The sequence below is a fragment of the Emydura macquarii genome, unplaced genomic scaffold, assembly GCF_026122565.2.
Source record: "Emydura macquarii macquarii isolate MOO-44397 ecotype Brisbane River unplaced genomic scaffold, CSIRO-AGI_Emac_v2 contig_968, whole genome shotgun sequence".
Classification (NCBI taxonomy): Eukaryota; Metazoa; Chordata; order Testudines; family Chelidae; genus Emydura; species Emydura macquarii.
Window position 1 is genome coordinate 13429439 of NW_027131105.1, and position 15012 is coordinate 13444450.

The following is a 15012-nucleotide window of genomic DNA, read 5'->3' on the forward strand; positions in this document are numbered from 1 at the left end:
TCCACTTTTCTCCCTACCTCTGAGCTTATGTGCATTAAAAGCAACTGGCCTGTCCTAGGATGCTCCCGAAGGGTTTCCCCATCTAGGGACAGATGCTAGCTCTAGCTGACATGCCTATTGAGAGGATTGTTGCACTATTTTTTATTCTTTGCTGGGTATTTAACTTAAGGTTTCCTACTGGAACCAGCTTAACAAACCTCTACACAGAGATATTTCCATTCCAGGCTATTTTAAGTATTATCATCTGCATAGTGACGACAGATCAGGGGTTCTTATAGTGTGGACCACATCTTAAGCAGCAAGACACCTCTTCTCCCACTCAAAATTGCAGGGACCAGTTCTCCTCCCAGTCATGATCATACAAACATCCCATGTGACAACTGCAGCAGTTATTTACATAGAAAAACCTAGGAATTGTTTAGATAGTAAAGTAATAACGTTTTGTCCCTTTTGGGAAGTTTGCATCAAAATGTAGCTCTTCATTTCCCAGCTGTTCTCTTTCCTCCCTTCACCCCAGCTACTTAGGTCCCTCTTCTCTGCTCCCTGCTAATGGTTGGCAGCTCTGGTACTACCTCTGGTGGCTCCTGCTCCTCTATATAGACCAATGCCTAAAAGAATGCAGCTAGGCTGGCTCCTTTTCCTTGTTTGCAGCTGTGTTTGCAGTGTCTAGGCTCATCACTGCAGAGAAAACGCCTATAGAAGCAGCTGGAAACAAGGAAGAAGAGCCAGCACCATAAGACCAGCCAACTGTCCACAGGCCTCCAGCAAGGGTTCCCCAAAGACAGCCTGGGAAGTCTGGGCTGTTTACGGACAGTAAAACAACAAGGGGCCCTATTCTGATCCCATTTACACGTTGTGAGTGGGATCAGAATCAGCTCCATGGCTCCTGCTCCTAATTGCTTAGCATCCCTTTGCAGTCAGAGTTTGTAGGATTTCTGTGTCAAGATAGAAGAACTGAAATTCTTCTCTCTGCCTGCTTTTTTCAGACGGAGCCTGCAGCAAAATCATAATTATATGTTTGCAACATCACAATCTGATGGCATGGAAGTGATTGTGAAGTCACAATAATTGTTGCTGCCCAAGACTTGAGGAAAGTCTCAGTTTTCATGGCGCCATCCTGAGAGCTGCAGGAAATTAAATAGTTTTGGTCTGGTGACAAATGAGGTAATGTCAACCCATGAAGATACAAACACTGGGACATGGTGTCACAATGTGCTTCTTTTGCATGGCTGGATGAATACACATAGGTTGCAGCCCCACATATTCCACATTATTACTACAATACTGAGATGGCTGTGCAGTAGATGAGCTCTCGGTCCCTGCTCCTGTGGGCTAAGAAAGGTATGAGCTGGGACATCTCATTTCAAGAGGGAAGAGCAAACACAGAAAAGGAGCCAGTCTGTGGAAAGAGAACATATTATGATGGGGTGGGGGCAGGGTGTGGATACAAGGAAGGAAGGAAGGAGGCAGTTATGAAAGAGTGGGAAGGATGTAGGGAGGGTAGGTGCTCTGGAGACTGTCCACTCCATGTATATGTGTCAGCATGAATGAATGTCTGTGTGAAGACTACCTACAGTGAATTGTCAAGAGAGAAGATTGGGCAAAATAAGGGAGTTGAAGGTGATGCAGCAAGAGACGCAGAAGGAGACAGATAGTGGTGGAATTGTGTAGAGCTTTGAAGGCAAAAAAGGTGAGAAATGTGACTGGAGGACAAGAAGAAGCCAGTGCAAACAGGCGGAGAAGCTGGGGTTGATGGGTACAAATCCTCGTATGAAACACAACCAAGTAAAGCTGAGTGAATGGTGAGTCAAAATGTCCCGTGAATAATCACTCAGGTTTTAAAGTGAATTTTGATTCAGCCATATTCACAACTCTCTTTTGTATACTTTCCACAAACGTATATTTACACTGCTATAGAGGTGCACAGCCAAGCGCTGTATTATCTGCAAGTCCCCCAATATGTATGTTCCTGGGGGAATGAACAGGCCCTTAGTTATCTCTCTGCTATCAACTTCTACTCTGGTACTAGCTAGTTCAACTCCTGTGCCTGACCTTATATTCTTCTAAAAGCTATTTTAAAAAAACACATCAGAACTCACATAGGATGTACCTAATACTCCAATCAGCTGAGCTGTCTAACAAATGTAACAGCACCTGGCAAAACATTTATCAGTGGGCCAGTGTGCCTAGTTGGGGCCGGGACTGCTTCATTAAAGTCTATAGACTCAATTGGCGCATTCGTTATAACAGGGAAGTTATTAAACGTACTTGTCAAGCTCTGTGGATAATGTATGCACTTTGTGATGGTCCATAGCTTATAGACAATGAGGGAGCATATGTGTCTTGTTGGAAGGAACATACAGGAAGAAGTGAAAATGTCTGATTTATTTCTCCTATGCAAGGGGCAGGACTGCCTCACCGAGACATAGGCTTACCCTCTGGGTAACAGGGCTATAGAGCTGAATACCACGTGGGCTTCAGCTCCTCCCTGATGCTCTCACAGAAGAGATGCAGCAGGACAGTTCTGCACCTTTAACGGCACTATCTTTTGTAATGAGATGTTAAGCCAGGGTCTCTCTTCAGAGGAAAGTTAAAGATCCTATGGTGCCTTTTGGAAGGTCAAAGAGGATCTCAGTGACACAGACCCTAGTGTCTCCAGCAGCGTATGAGTTGAGTCTAGCTCATAACCAGAACATAGCTGATATAACTTGAGTAAGAAAGGTGCTAGATTCTCATCGACAGATTCATCTCTGCTGTAACTCCATCAGATTCAGTGGAGTCACACTAGGATTGAATGTGACCCATTATTCCTCCTGAACATTTGGGGCTGAGCCTACTCCCTCAAAGGAGAGGAAGACCTGGCTTCCGTTTTCTAACACCTACATGGGGAAGTTCAGTAAAAATCAGCAGCAACTTTGCACCAATTTCCAGCACACTCTCCTCTTCCCATGAGGCCGTTGGATCATTAGTCACTTTCCCCTTGCAGCTCAGTTCATCTTAAAACCTTCCTTTTCTCTGTAGCCATGATTAACTTGCGCCCTTATTCACCTTTTGTTCCCCTCAGAGTGCAGGAGCTCACCAGCACTTCTGAAGTTTTAAAAAAAGTCCCGTACTGTTTTTCTTCAAATGTCTGCATTTCCTTCTCCCCAGTGCCAGGGCCCAGTCCTGCCTTGCAGCATTATGGGAGCTCCCCTCCTTTCCCATGTCCCTCATCTCTCCATACTCTGTGCCCTGGCTCAGACATGCACTATAGTATTATGAGCTCCCTGGCCTTCCCATCTCGCCCTGTACTCTGCTTCTGACCTCAAATCTATGCTGAAGTCCTACAGGTGCTCCTTACTTTCCTTCCCTGGAGTTGCTTGACCTTTCTCTTCCTACTTTGGACACTGCTCTCATATGAATAAATAATTGCCTGCATCACTGCCAGCCACCAACCTGGTATCCTCCCACTGCGTTCAGAAAAGGACATTTGCCCAGGCTCCTGTTGAATGTCTCCCAGGAAGCACCTGCCTGCTAAATTCCTCACAACACCTTGACCTCTGAGGAGAAATGTTCCATAAACACGATGCCTACAGACTATTTTGATCAGAGCACACTGAACACACACAGCCAGCAGGCTGAGGTTCTAAACACTCCATAATGGAGTGTTTCTGGCTGGTGTTTTGAGTTGCATGAGGAGAATCCTGCAGTATTTAAACAGCAGCAGGATTAGGCCCAGCAGCACTAGATGAGTCAGCGATGAATGACATCAGTGGTACTGAAGACAAATACACCAACGTGAACATAGGCGTGAGGAACCCGCATGTGGTGCTAACATTTTTTTAATCTTATTTTTTATTTTATTATTCTCACTCTTGTGGTTCCTTCAGCTCCCAGAACGAACAGGGATTTTTATTGCCAGGGATAAAAAACACAAATTTGCATTACATCCTGGCTCCTGCTGTAATACTTCAATCTCGTTTCTCTCTCGTCCCCTCTCCAGAACAACTGATGCTATCGCAGCCTGATTTAATTTCAAAGACGGATTGTGATTTGGCAGTCGGGGGGTGGGGGGAAGCCAAGCTAATCAAAAGTCACCATCTGCTGCGTTGCCATGGGGATATTCCTCCCCAATAAATGTGCTCTTTGCCAAAATCACAGATAACAGCACTATAAAGGGTGGGAGGGTAGGTACGGGGGAGGGTGGGGGCAGAATAAAAGAAAGAAGTTCCAATACTAAGGGGGAAAACGAGAGCGAAATGAGAACCAGAGAAGAAGTGGGAGAAAAAGAGGTAGAGACCACTGAGAAGGGAAGGAAAAATGACAAATGGACAGAATACTGAGAAGGAAGAAATAAGAGACATAGGCAGACAGGCAGCTGATGATGAAGAAATAGAGGAAGATTGACAGAAAGACAACTGAGGAAAAGGAAAGGAGAGACACATGCAGACATGCTACTGAGTAAGAGAGAGTCTGGAGCTGCTGCATAAGATGTAATGGCAAAACAAGTAGAGATAAGATAATTGCCCTAAAAAGTAGGTTCTGGTGATGAGGACAAAACCGAAGCTTCAGTGAAAATTCCCAAAGATGATGGTCTCAGTTCAGAAAGGGATCATCATGCAAATGATAAAATCTAAAAAAAATCCCCTTATTATGACTAACAACAATGCACAGGGATGGTTGGGCTTCTATTCTCTTATCTAATCCAAAAAGTATCCTTCAGTAACAATCCCAAATACCACTGCAACCCCTGGGGTAAAGTGCAATGTTTTGTTATGCTGTAGAAATTTACTGCAGATTGGCACAGGGTTTGGTTTAAAAAAATAAATTCCCTGGAAATGAATGTCTTCAAAACATCTCGGGTAGGGTGGCAAAAGAGAGGAGTCAGATCATTAGCTAACTGTAGTGGGTCTGTTTTCTATTTCTTTTTTTTTTTTTAAATATTAATATTTGGTGACCACTTAGGATTCAGAATATAAATAACAACAACTCCAACACGTCCCCACCCCAATATAATTTAGAAAGCAGCAATTACTGTACCTGGCTCCTAGAGGGCAGCAGCTTCATCTCCTGCTGGGCATTGGTAGTGGGCTTTCCTACCCTGGTGTATGCTGGGGCTTCTAAGCAGAGTGTAAGCCAGTTGCCCAAAATCAACAGGATCTCCCCAAACCTGAAAGAGATAAAAGAGGGAAGATTTTAGGTCACGCTGTGCTGAGTGCCCCCTGAGCCCACTTTGAGTGTGCACGTGTGTGCGCGCAATGTCCCCTTAACCCTCAATAAGTAACAAAGATACTGGAGTCATTCAGACCCCTCCCCACTCCAGAAGTAACCCAGCTAAGCGGGCCAGTCAATATCCATGCTAATAGAACTGGATGAATAATTCCCAGAAGAAACATGATTAGTTGAATTTAGACCTTTTCTTCTGCTTGAGAGTGATCCATGAATAGATCACTGTTCCATGACTCTGTTGCTCAAAATTATCTAGTGATTGCCTCTTTGGGTGAGCTTGTTCTGCTATTCAAAACTCAAGCTGTTTTGATTGGAGGTTTAAGCTAAATGGTGCTGTTCCCATTCCCTGACTGGATGAGTATAACACAGTATGCCAACCCTAAACATTCAAAAAATCATAAGTCAGCCATCAAAATATCATGAGATTGGTTTAAAAATCATGAAACTTTAAATATATAGATAGGGCTCTTTTTCTTGGCCTTCTGATTTCGGAGCCTTTAGGGTGCACTTGAGTCACATTTTCATGTTTTTGTCCACAACCATGAGGGCTAGAAACTTAAAAAACAAATAAACAAAAGATAAATTTTTCTCCTAATCAAATGACTCCGAGAGCTGGGAGTTCAAAAATAAACACAAGATATTGTGGAACCTGCAAGAGATGGCAATACTGGCTAAAATTAGATGGAATACTGGAGATTAGGAAATCGAAACTCTCTTCCTGGGACTATTAGCCATTATTTTCGGATGAATTGTTTTTTCAACAAACATTCCTCTCTATTTACTCATCCATTAGAACATTTGTGGAAACAAAGGAGACAGACACATTTGGAGTGACAATGTAAAAATTCAAATGGAAGTTAATGCATAACTTTTTTCAGCGTAGATTTAGTGCTGGGGAAAGGCATAGGCTTATCTGAACTCATTTGGGAGGGAGGGTCCCTGAAAGAGCCAACCCATGAGAACCAGATTGGCCACCCCCCCTCAGAAAAGGGGAAGGGCCAAAAAAGAATTTCCATCCTCCAGTTGGGCTAAAGGGATAGTCGACATCTCCTATGCCAGACACATACACCAACCAGGCCAAGGAGTGCATTCAGCAACCCCACCCCAAACACAAATTACACCAAGACTAAGAAGGTTGCACAGTAAGTGGCAGTGGTGGGATTTCTCTGGATCACAGTACCCATTTGTTTGGGGTTGGATTCAGCTTGCATGCCATATAGATATCGCTGTAATGCACTCGTCCTCAGCTTCAGACAACTGGAAGTGGTAAGTTTGACTAAAACCCATCTTGGCCTTTAAAAGGTCCATTGTACTCTTAGTGAAGGTGGCTTTTCCAACCAGTATTCTTTCTGTGAAATGCTGGGATTTCCCCCCAAAAGGCTGGATTTACAATCAGCCCCTAGGCCCAGTCCCCTCCCAGCATTCCTCCCCCTACTGTTGACCCTCAAATGACTACCGATTCAAGGTGCTTGCATAGGCCAGAAATACACCTGGGTGAGCTGGAAGGGAATGACTGGGCCACAGGTCATTCTGGGAGAGGTAGGGATCCAGTTCCACACCTGGCTAGAAGAAAGACTTTATGATGTCCAGTGAACAGGAAAAGGAAGTGATATCAGAGCTTTTAAGTCTCCCAGATCAACCAGGTGGTACCTGCTCCATGCAAGGTCGCTATGGTTAGGATCCTAGAGAATTGCTTTAAGATTATAAACCATAGAGATCCTTACATGTCCTCTAGGGCTCTACCCATATAGTTCTCAACCTGCTCGCAGCCATAGAGATAGGGCTAGAGGGTTGGGCAATGTGATAGAGTAGCTCCTTTTGAGGGGTCATTAGGTGCATCTCTGTAATCAAGAACAGGTTGGGTACCGTGCACTCTATGGTCAGGGAGCCGACTGTGTAGGAATAGGGGAAATATGAGGGAGAGGGTAGGCAGAGAAGGGATGGACCCAGAGAAGGGGAAATATAAGGTAAGATGTGGGGAGCAAGACAGAGATAGAAATGGGAAAACTTAGAAGGAAAAGGGAAAGCCAGTCAGAGAGAGGGATCTGAAGGAAAACTTAAGGGGAAGAATCAGATATAATAGGGTATGGGAAGAATCTTTGGGAGAAGGTGTCAAACAGGAAAATTTTATGCAAATGAGGCAATGCTTAATGATAAAATGTGCCAATCAGAGGAATTACATCATTTGCATAAATTCTCCAGATTTCTGGACCTGCAATCTTAACAGGTAGGATGTGACATTCAGCTGGCAGAGAGGATCAGGCAAGGGGAGATACCAGGAAAGCTGAGTGTGAAAGTAAGCAGTTGGCTGGCGGCAGTAGCCTGGACACAGAGGGAAGGCCAGGTAGAAAGCAGCCTGATAAGTAGGCCTGAAAAAGCTGGGAACCTAAGCAGGGAAGCAAGCCGTAGCTGGCAAAAGGTCAGCAACAGCATACAGGTGCAGTGTCCTGCAAGCAGGAAGTGAGAGACAACTGCTTTGGTGGACAGCAGGAAGACAAAGCAGAGCAGCCTCCAACAAGAGCAAGATGATAGGACTGAACTCATAGTACCAAGAGAATGCTACCAAATATATCAAAAAGAAATTGGCGTACCAAATCACGCTCAGGGATTCCTTGCAGAAGGTCGGTTTCAGTCCTTTGCAATCTGGCCAACTTGTGTTATCTCGAGAAGGAAATAACCACACGGTTATTCTCCCACTCCAGTTCCTGGGATCGAGGAAACAACATGAGACCTTGTTTTTCCATGGTCACTGCCTGACAACAGTAGCAGGAAGCAAAGTTCAGCCACCTAGTGTTCTAGGTCTGTGGGAACTCAAATATAGCCAGGGTTTTGCCTTTATTCTGATTGACTCAAAATAGAGCTAGTTTTAGCTCTATTCAGGTTCCTATGGAATCCAAATGGACATGCCTAGAATTTAGTACTGACCATAGTTTCCAACTAGACCTCTTGCACATGACTAGTACCTGATAGTGGTTAGTTTCTCCCCTCCTGCTCCAACAAGGGTCTGCTTCTGCAGATGGGGAAACTGAGACAAAAGAGACGTCAAGTGATAAGTCAATGACAGAGCTGGGAATAGAACCAAGCTCACCAGCCTCCCAGCCCCATGCTTTAACCATTAGGCAACACTCACTCACAGCACACTCTCCTTTCTCTCCTTTTCTCTTGTTGGATATTTGCTGCACTCTGCAACACTGAAGGGAGGGAAGCTTGAGTTGGAGGAGGGGCAAAGATGTGGCGGCAATGAATATTAGTTAAAAATAATGTAAGATTTTTTGTTTAAACAAAACTATCTCCTATTCAGCCAGCTTCTCACTTCTTTTTTTTCCCTTCAAATTAAACAGCAAATTATACTTATCAAAGAAAAGAAGGTAAAGAGAAATCTGAAAGGCTGTGGAAAACCTTTAATTATTAGTATAGTGGCATGAAAAGCTGTTGAGCCCCTTAGAAACGTACATGACCAATTATCAAAAATATAAGAGATGCAGAAAGAAAGGTTTGTCTAATAAGTATGAATCGCAGGGCCATTTAGAACATCAGTGTTAAAGCATTAGAGTTAAATGGAAAAGTAAAAAGGGGCTGATGGTTTTAACTATTTCACAGGAGGACAAGAGGTTGATACTGATAAGACAAGCAGTATAGTGAAGTTAATTATCTGCGGCCCGTGGTGCACAAAGCTGTTTGAGCTGGTGATTAATAGAGATAAACCATTCAAACTCCACATTTCTAAGGTGAATGAAGATGGCAGAGGAACTGCGGCTGCAGCATACTAACTAATCTGATGGCAATGGGCCCCGTTTCTTCCGAGGGAATCATTCGGATTTATAACATCCAATCTGCCCTCTTCCTCCTCCCAATAACTGAAGTGAGATTTAGGAAGTGAGGGGTAGACAGAGCGAATTTCCCCAATTCAACTGTTTGCTGAGTTGATACCAGTTAGGAGAATGTGAATTGCCAGTTACCAAAATTAATTAAAAATGCTCCAGTGTTATTGCTTTTTCAGAAAATAATGCAAAATGGGTGACTTTTGTGTATATTATAACATACTAACTGGTGTATGTATGCACCACTGCCCCCCTTGAGTGGAATCATATGTTTCACAGGCCCAATACTGTTTACAGCTAACAGAGAATCTCCTTTAACCTAAGTGGTAGAAGGCATGTGATTTTAGAGTATGAAGATAGCTATGAATGCTATTCCTGCTGTTGCTGTGAAGTATCAGATGGCTAAAGTGTGCACCATAATGATACACCTCTGCTGTATAGGGGATTGTGGCTTTGTTACATATTCTGTATAGAGGCACTCACACTCTACAGAGTTGGGGCCACCTAAGAGAAATCATGGGTGTAAAAAGTGTTTGAATAAAGACACTTTTCTCAGATGTAGGTTTTGTTTTGTAGACAAAGTGTACCCATGTGAGTGATGGAAGTGAACTGAATAGTTTAGAAGTTTAATGTGCGGTTTGGAATCAGGAAGCAAAGATATGGATGCAGTTAGGATTGACTCAGTCCTTCTCATCCTTCTGAGGTAGATAAATTGGGCACCACGAGGTTTAACCATGTTTGGGTCTGGAAGATAAGACTTTAAAAATGAAGGGCCTGTGTGAACATTCAGAATGGATAGATAGACCTTGATCGTACAAGATTTCCAGCCAGACCTCCAGACCAAAGTGATCTGGATGTGTTCTAACAACAATCGGAACCTCAAAACTCCAAAACGTTCATTCAGACGCTTCTCCAAATTTCTTGAGTCTGCAAATTTCTCCTGAGCTTTCTGGTACTTCCTGCTTTTTGTTGGTTCCAGAAATACTGCAGAAACCAGCCTTTCCTTTGTGATATTTCAGTACTTCTGTTTCTGGGTCCTAGCTGGAACAATGACGTTCAGAGATAGCAGATAAAAATAAAAATAGGAAAAACAGTTGACTCTTACTTTTTTGAACCTCAGAATATATTTGGTGTTTGGGTTTCTAGTTTCATTTGAATTTTGGACTCAGATTGGGGTGAGTTGTTGTTTTCTGCAAACTGCTTCACTCATCTCTGATAAGTTTGGAAAGGCAACTGAACTGCATCTGCAAACAAAAGAACTTTATATTTTTGGCCAAACTAAATTGGATACTTTTTTTATTTGTTAATTGCATCCAGACCAATCCAGCGAGGGGCCAAGTTTCAGTCTAGTGGGATTTGTGCATGATCTGGATACAGACTATTGTAAATGGTGATCTCTGAAGGAAATGCGGACAGATGGTGATTCTAAAGGTGATCACCAGAACCAGATTTTGTGATACGCAAAACTCATAGCCAAAGGGGTCCATTAGTTTGTGAGATGGTCCTGAATTGTATGTAGGACATTGAAGTTTGTTGTGTTTGAGTGCATTGATTGGGACTCTTCCTATTCCACACAAATCAAAAGCTTTTATCTGAATCTTTCCAAACTTAGTGACTTTGCATGAAATAGAACCTGGATCCAAACTGCACCTTGTTTTCAGTTTGCAAAACCCAAACCACCCTGGTTTGCATATTATAGAAATGGGAATAATTGATCTGAACTTAATCCTCCACCCACATTACATGAGCTTGGTTCTATTCAGGTTTGTGCATCATTGCTTTGGTGATTTGGTTAAACTGGAGCACAGATTGAAACCAAAACATGGCAACAGCTCCCTAGCCCCAGAAATAACTAACAGGGTGAAGATGAAGGAATATAGACTCTATCAAGAAGTCTCTTCTGCTAGTTCTCAATGACCACATCAGGGGAGAGGGTAAGACTCTGTTTTGTTATGACCATGCATGTGGGGGAGATGGGAACACTAGCTCTTGAAACTGGCCCTCAAATTTGTAAAGACCCAAACCAAACACCTAGATCTGAGTATCTTCAACAACGAGGGAAATTTCTGATCCAGATTTGAATTTTGCAGCTTGGGCCCACCCCCAACTGTAACATCCCAAGACTTCAGCAAAGTTTTCCCAAAGGGTTCAGTAGTGAACATCAATCCTTTCAATTAAGATTCCTCCTTGGAAATTACAGGTCCCTCCCCTCACTTTGCTCATCTCCATCAGTGTCAAGTTTCCGTTGTTGCCAAACAAATGGGCTTGAGTAGCTTGATGCAGAACAGTGGGAGAGCTGTTAAAAGAGGATAATGGGCTGGGGATTCTTTTTCTCTGGTTAATTCACAGTGTCAAATGCCTATAATGTACCTGAGCAAGGTCAGGGGTGGGCCTGTCCCTAGCCTTACAAACCAGATTGGTTCACTCATCTAAGAGGAGGGTGAGAGTAATATAGAACTGGCTTTACGAAGACAGGATTCCCATAGCAGGGGTTACTGGTGCCCTTTAGATCAATGTCAAATTACGTATCATGTATACTGCTATAAGCAGACTCAAAACAATGTCTGCTTATTTTAATGGTTCAAGAGCTATTTGCTGCTTCTGCAAGAAGTAAGTCTGGAATATATTGAACAACAATAGACACAATGACAATGATGTTTGCAACCAAAAACGTTCAGGAGTTGTTTAACATAAGATTAACATAAGAATCTAAGGATGTGTCTTCACTGCAGAGTTATCTTGAGCTCTTACTCATTTATTGCTTCTAGTACTCCTCCCATTCGTAGTGAAACCCCTTTCACTAGAGGTTAGAGATGCTTTGAATCTAGACTAACCAGCCTGGCTGGAGTAGAGGCTAGAGATTGGGGTCTTGCTTTCACTCGGGCTGATAACCCACTCACTTTGCAATGATGATGCAGGCTAAATCACTTAAGCACTGATAGTCCTCCAATGCCTTCCCACAATTCCCCCGTGTGCCCAGGTGGTCAGGCAGGTTGTCCCACAATTCACTGGGAAGACTAATAGAGCGGCTCAGTTTACTGCAGCACAAAGAACTATGCAATATGCCCCCACAAGGGCTAGTGGCCCACGTGGGGGAGCACAGCACCAGTGAGCTTACAGTAACTCAGAAATAGCTTTGCAGTGTGGCTGCTCAGACTCGAGCTAGGCTAATTCCAGTGCTCTCACCTAGGTGCCCACCAGCTAAGTTAACTCGGTAATGAAGATATCCCCTAATAGCTTCTGCAGAGTTGGATTGGAAATCTCAAGAGAACAGAAAAATGTCTAATTTCTAGTACGTCCTGCTTTCAGCTGAGCAAAAAATCAGCCTTGTTATCATTACATTCCTGAAAAAAAGATCTTTATTGAAAATTAGTTTCAATTTACTGGGCATTTTTCTTAAACAGTTAAAAATAAAAGTGAGAAGATTGAAAATTAGCGGATATTTTAAAGCATGCATTTCTCCACTCATAGGACACCTATTTAAATGATTATTGCATGTAGTGTTAGAAGTACGAACACAGTCACAAAGGGTGAAATTCACCTGTAGTGCAGAGGATCATTGTAAAGCCCTCCACACCACTTAAGCTTATATGGTGGCCACACAATTGAATGCATGTGCAGAGGTCCCTGAATACCTCCTCCTCCCCTCACCCATTCACATATGGAAGGGGAGAGGGTTATGGGATCAGTCCAGAAGATTAACCATGGATCGACATTTTTGAGAATCATGTAGCTTCTGTACAAAAGGACTGGGGTTGATATTCCAGCCTCTAGGCTGGAGTAGCAGACACAGGGTCTGTGCAGCAGCTCCATGCCCTGGCTTTGGGTTCCAGGGGATGAGTTTCACCTATCCAACCTCCATGAACTGCATTCCTATAGACGCTGAATGCCCAGGCTTAATGTAGGTGGAGGAAATTTTGCTCAAGAAAAATAAAATCTCAGAGAGTGTTTGGAGCAATAGTAACTAAAGGTTTGGAAGCTAGATACAAAATAACGAAAGAGTTTAGCAAGAGCTAACTTGAGCTAGATATGTGCACATGGTCAAGAGGAACCTTGGTACCTTCCCATGGAGCCACCATGCATAAATTTCCAACATGATATCCATCAAGCATGACGTAATTCATTTAAATAAAAGTCAGAGGCATTGCAAACTCTCATTGCCTGGTTATATCCTGAAGGCAGGGTACTGTCTCTAGCAGCTTCTGGAGGAAACTTTTTCCCAACTATAAATTTTTCATGGGTATCCCTTGCATTGCCCAATTCTTGGCATTGCCAAGGCAGTATCTCAGCTTCCACATCAAATTCGTATCTCTACTGAAAGCAGTGAGTCTTTTCTCTAACATGGCTTGTTATTACCATGACTGTTAATGCACACGGGGATATATGAAGAAGACCTACCAACTTCCAGGACCTATCCCATTATGTGGGGTCTCTTTCCTCTCCTTGCCTGCTGTATGTTAGAAAGATGAAATGATGTAAGATGGAGATAGTGTCTTTTGGAAGATAGAGGATTTATCAGCTGAAATGAAGTCCGTCTCCTTCATGCTCTCACCATTTGATCTTCTCCCGTACTGTTTATTAGGAATTGTATTCATGACATTTAGTCTCTGACAACTGGCCTTCCAGCTCTGACTGGCCTTCCCTCACATTGTTTGCTCCTTTAATTTCATCTCTTGTGATGCAGATGGGGGCAAATCTGTATTCATGCTTGGAAGTGGATGGTCTCTGCTCACCCAACCAGTTAAGCAAGTTGGTGGGGAAAGTTTGATTTCCAACAAGGTTTGTCTATATTAGCAAGCCTCATCATTAGTGCAGCTCTACCTGTGGTAGCAATGGAGGAAGCTGTAGACAAAACTCAGGAGTTTTTCCCTCCACCTAATTATTATTATTATTCTTTGTTTATGGCAATATCCATTATGTACTGGGTGCTTCCCAGACTTCCAAGAGGCGACAATCCCTCTCCCAATGAGCTCTCACAGTCTAAGAAGACCCTGTCTAACTCTCTTGTGGTAGAATAAAACCTTGCTACTTCACATTAATGATTTAGGGGTCAGAGACCAACAGATATTGAGCACCCTTATCTCCCTTTCAAGTCAGTGGATACTATGGATGCCCAGCACTTCTGATGACCAAAGCCCTCAGAAGAGTTAGCATTACTGTATATTGTGAAGAAGCACACACAAAAGAGAAAGGATAATGTATCACAAAATGTATATTGCACATTTATTTTGCCAATTAATTTTAATTATTGATGATAATTCATTATAATGCAGTAATAAGTTCATGAGTATACTAGAAACCTTACAATATAGTTAATATGACTTGTTCCTTGCCCCAGTGAGCTTACAAACTAACACCTGGGCATGTGCTTAACTTTACTCCCCTCTGTAGACTATTCATTGTGCCTGTGAGTAAAGTTAAGCACATACTTAAGCAGTTACTGGATTAGGACCGAAATTTGGACATGTTACAACAGGAACATTTGCTTAGCAGAGCAGCAGGGCAAGGAGATGTGGAAAGACGGGTGGGAGACATCAGCTAGATTATTTGGTTACTCAGCCAGGGCTAGCGTACAGCATTGTAAAGTTTTAGATAAAAATAAACAGACGTTATAGTTCAAAATACTGTGGGATATTTTATAAAAAGAAAGAAGTTTTAGTAACAAGAGACCTCACTACAGCATCTCCTATTACATCTTGCTGAGGGAGGAAGGAGAGACTGCTAATTATTTTGTGTAAATTATCAAATGTGTCGTTTCGAGGGGTGTGGATTAGAGACATAGGCAGTAGTATCAGTGGTTCCCAACCTTTTTGAGTGAAAGCCCCACTAGTTAACACTAGGTAAAACATGGCCTCCCCCTCCAACCTACCCCCTCACCAGCCATAAACATATATAATGATAATAACAACACCACTAAATTAGATAAATGATAACAATAAATTACTCTTACTGAGTAGGAAGCTAAGCTTTCCCTGGCGCAGCC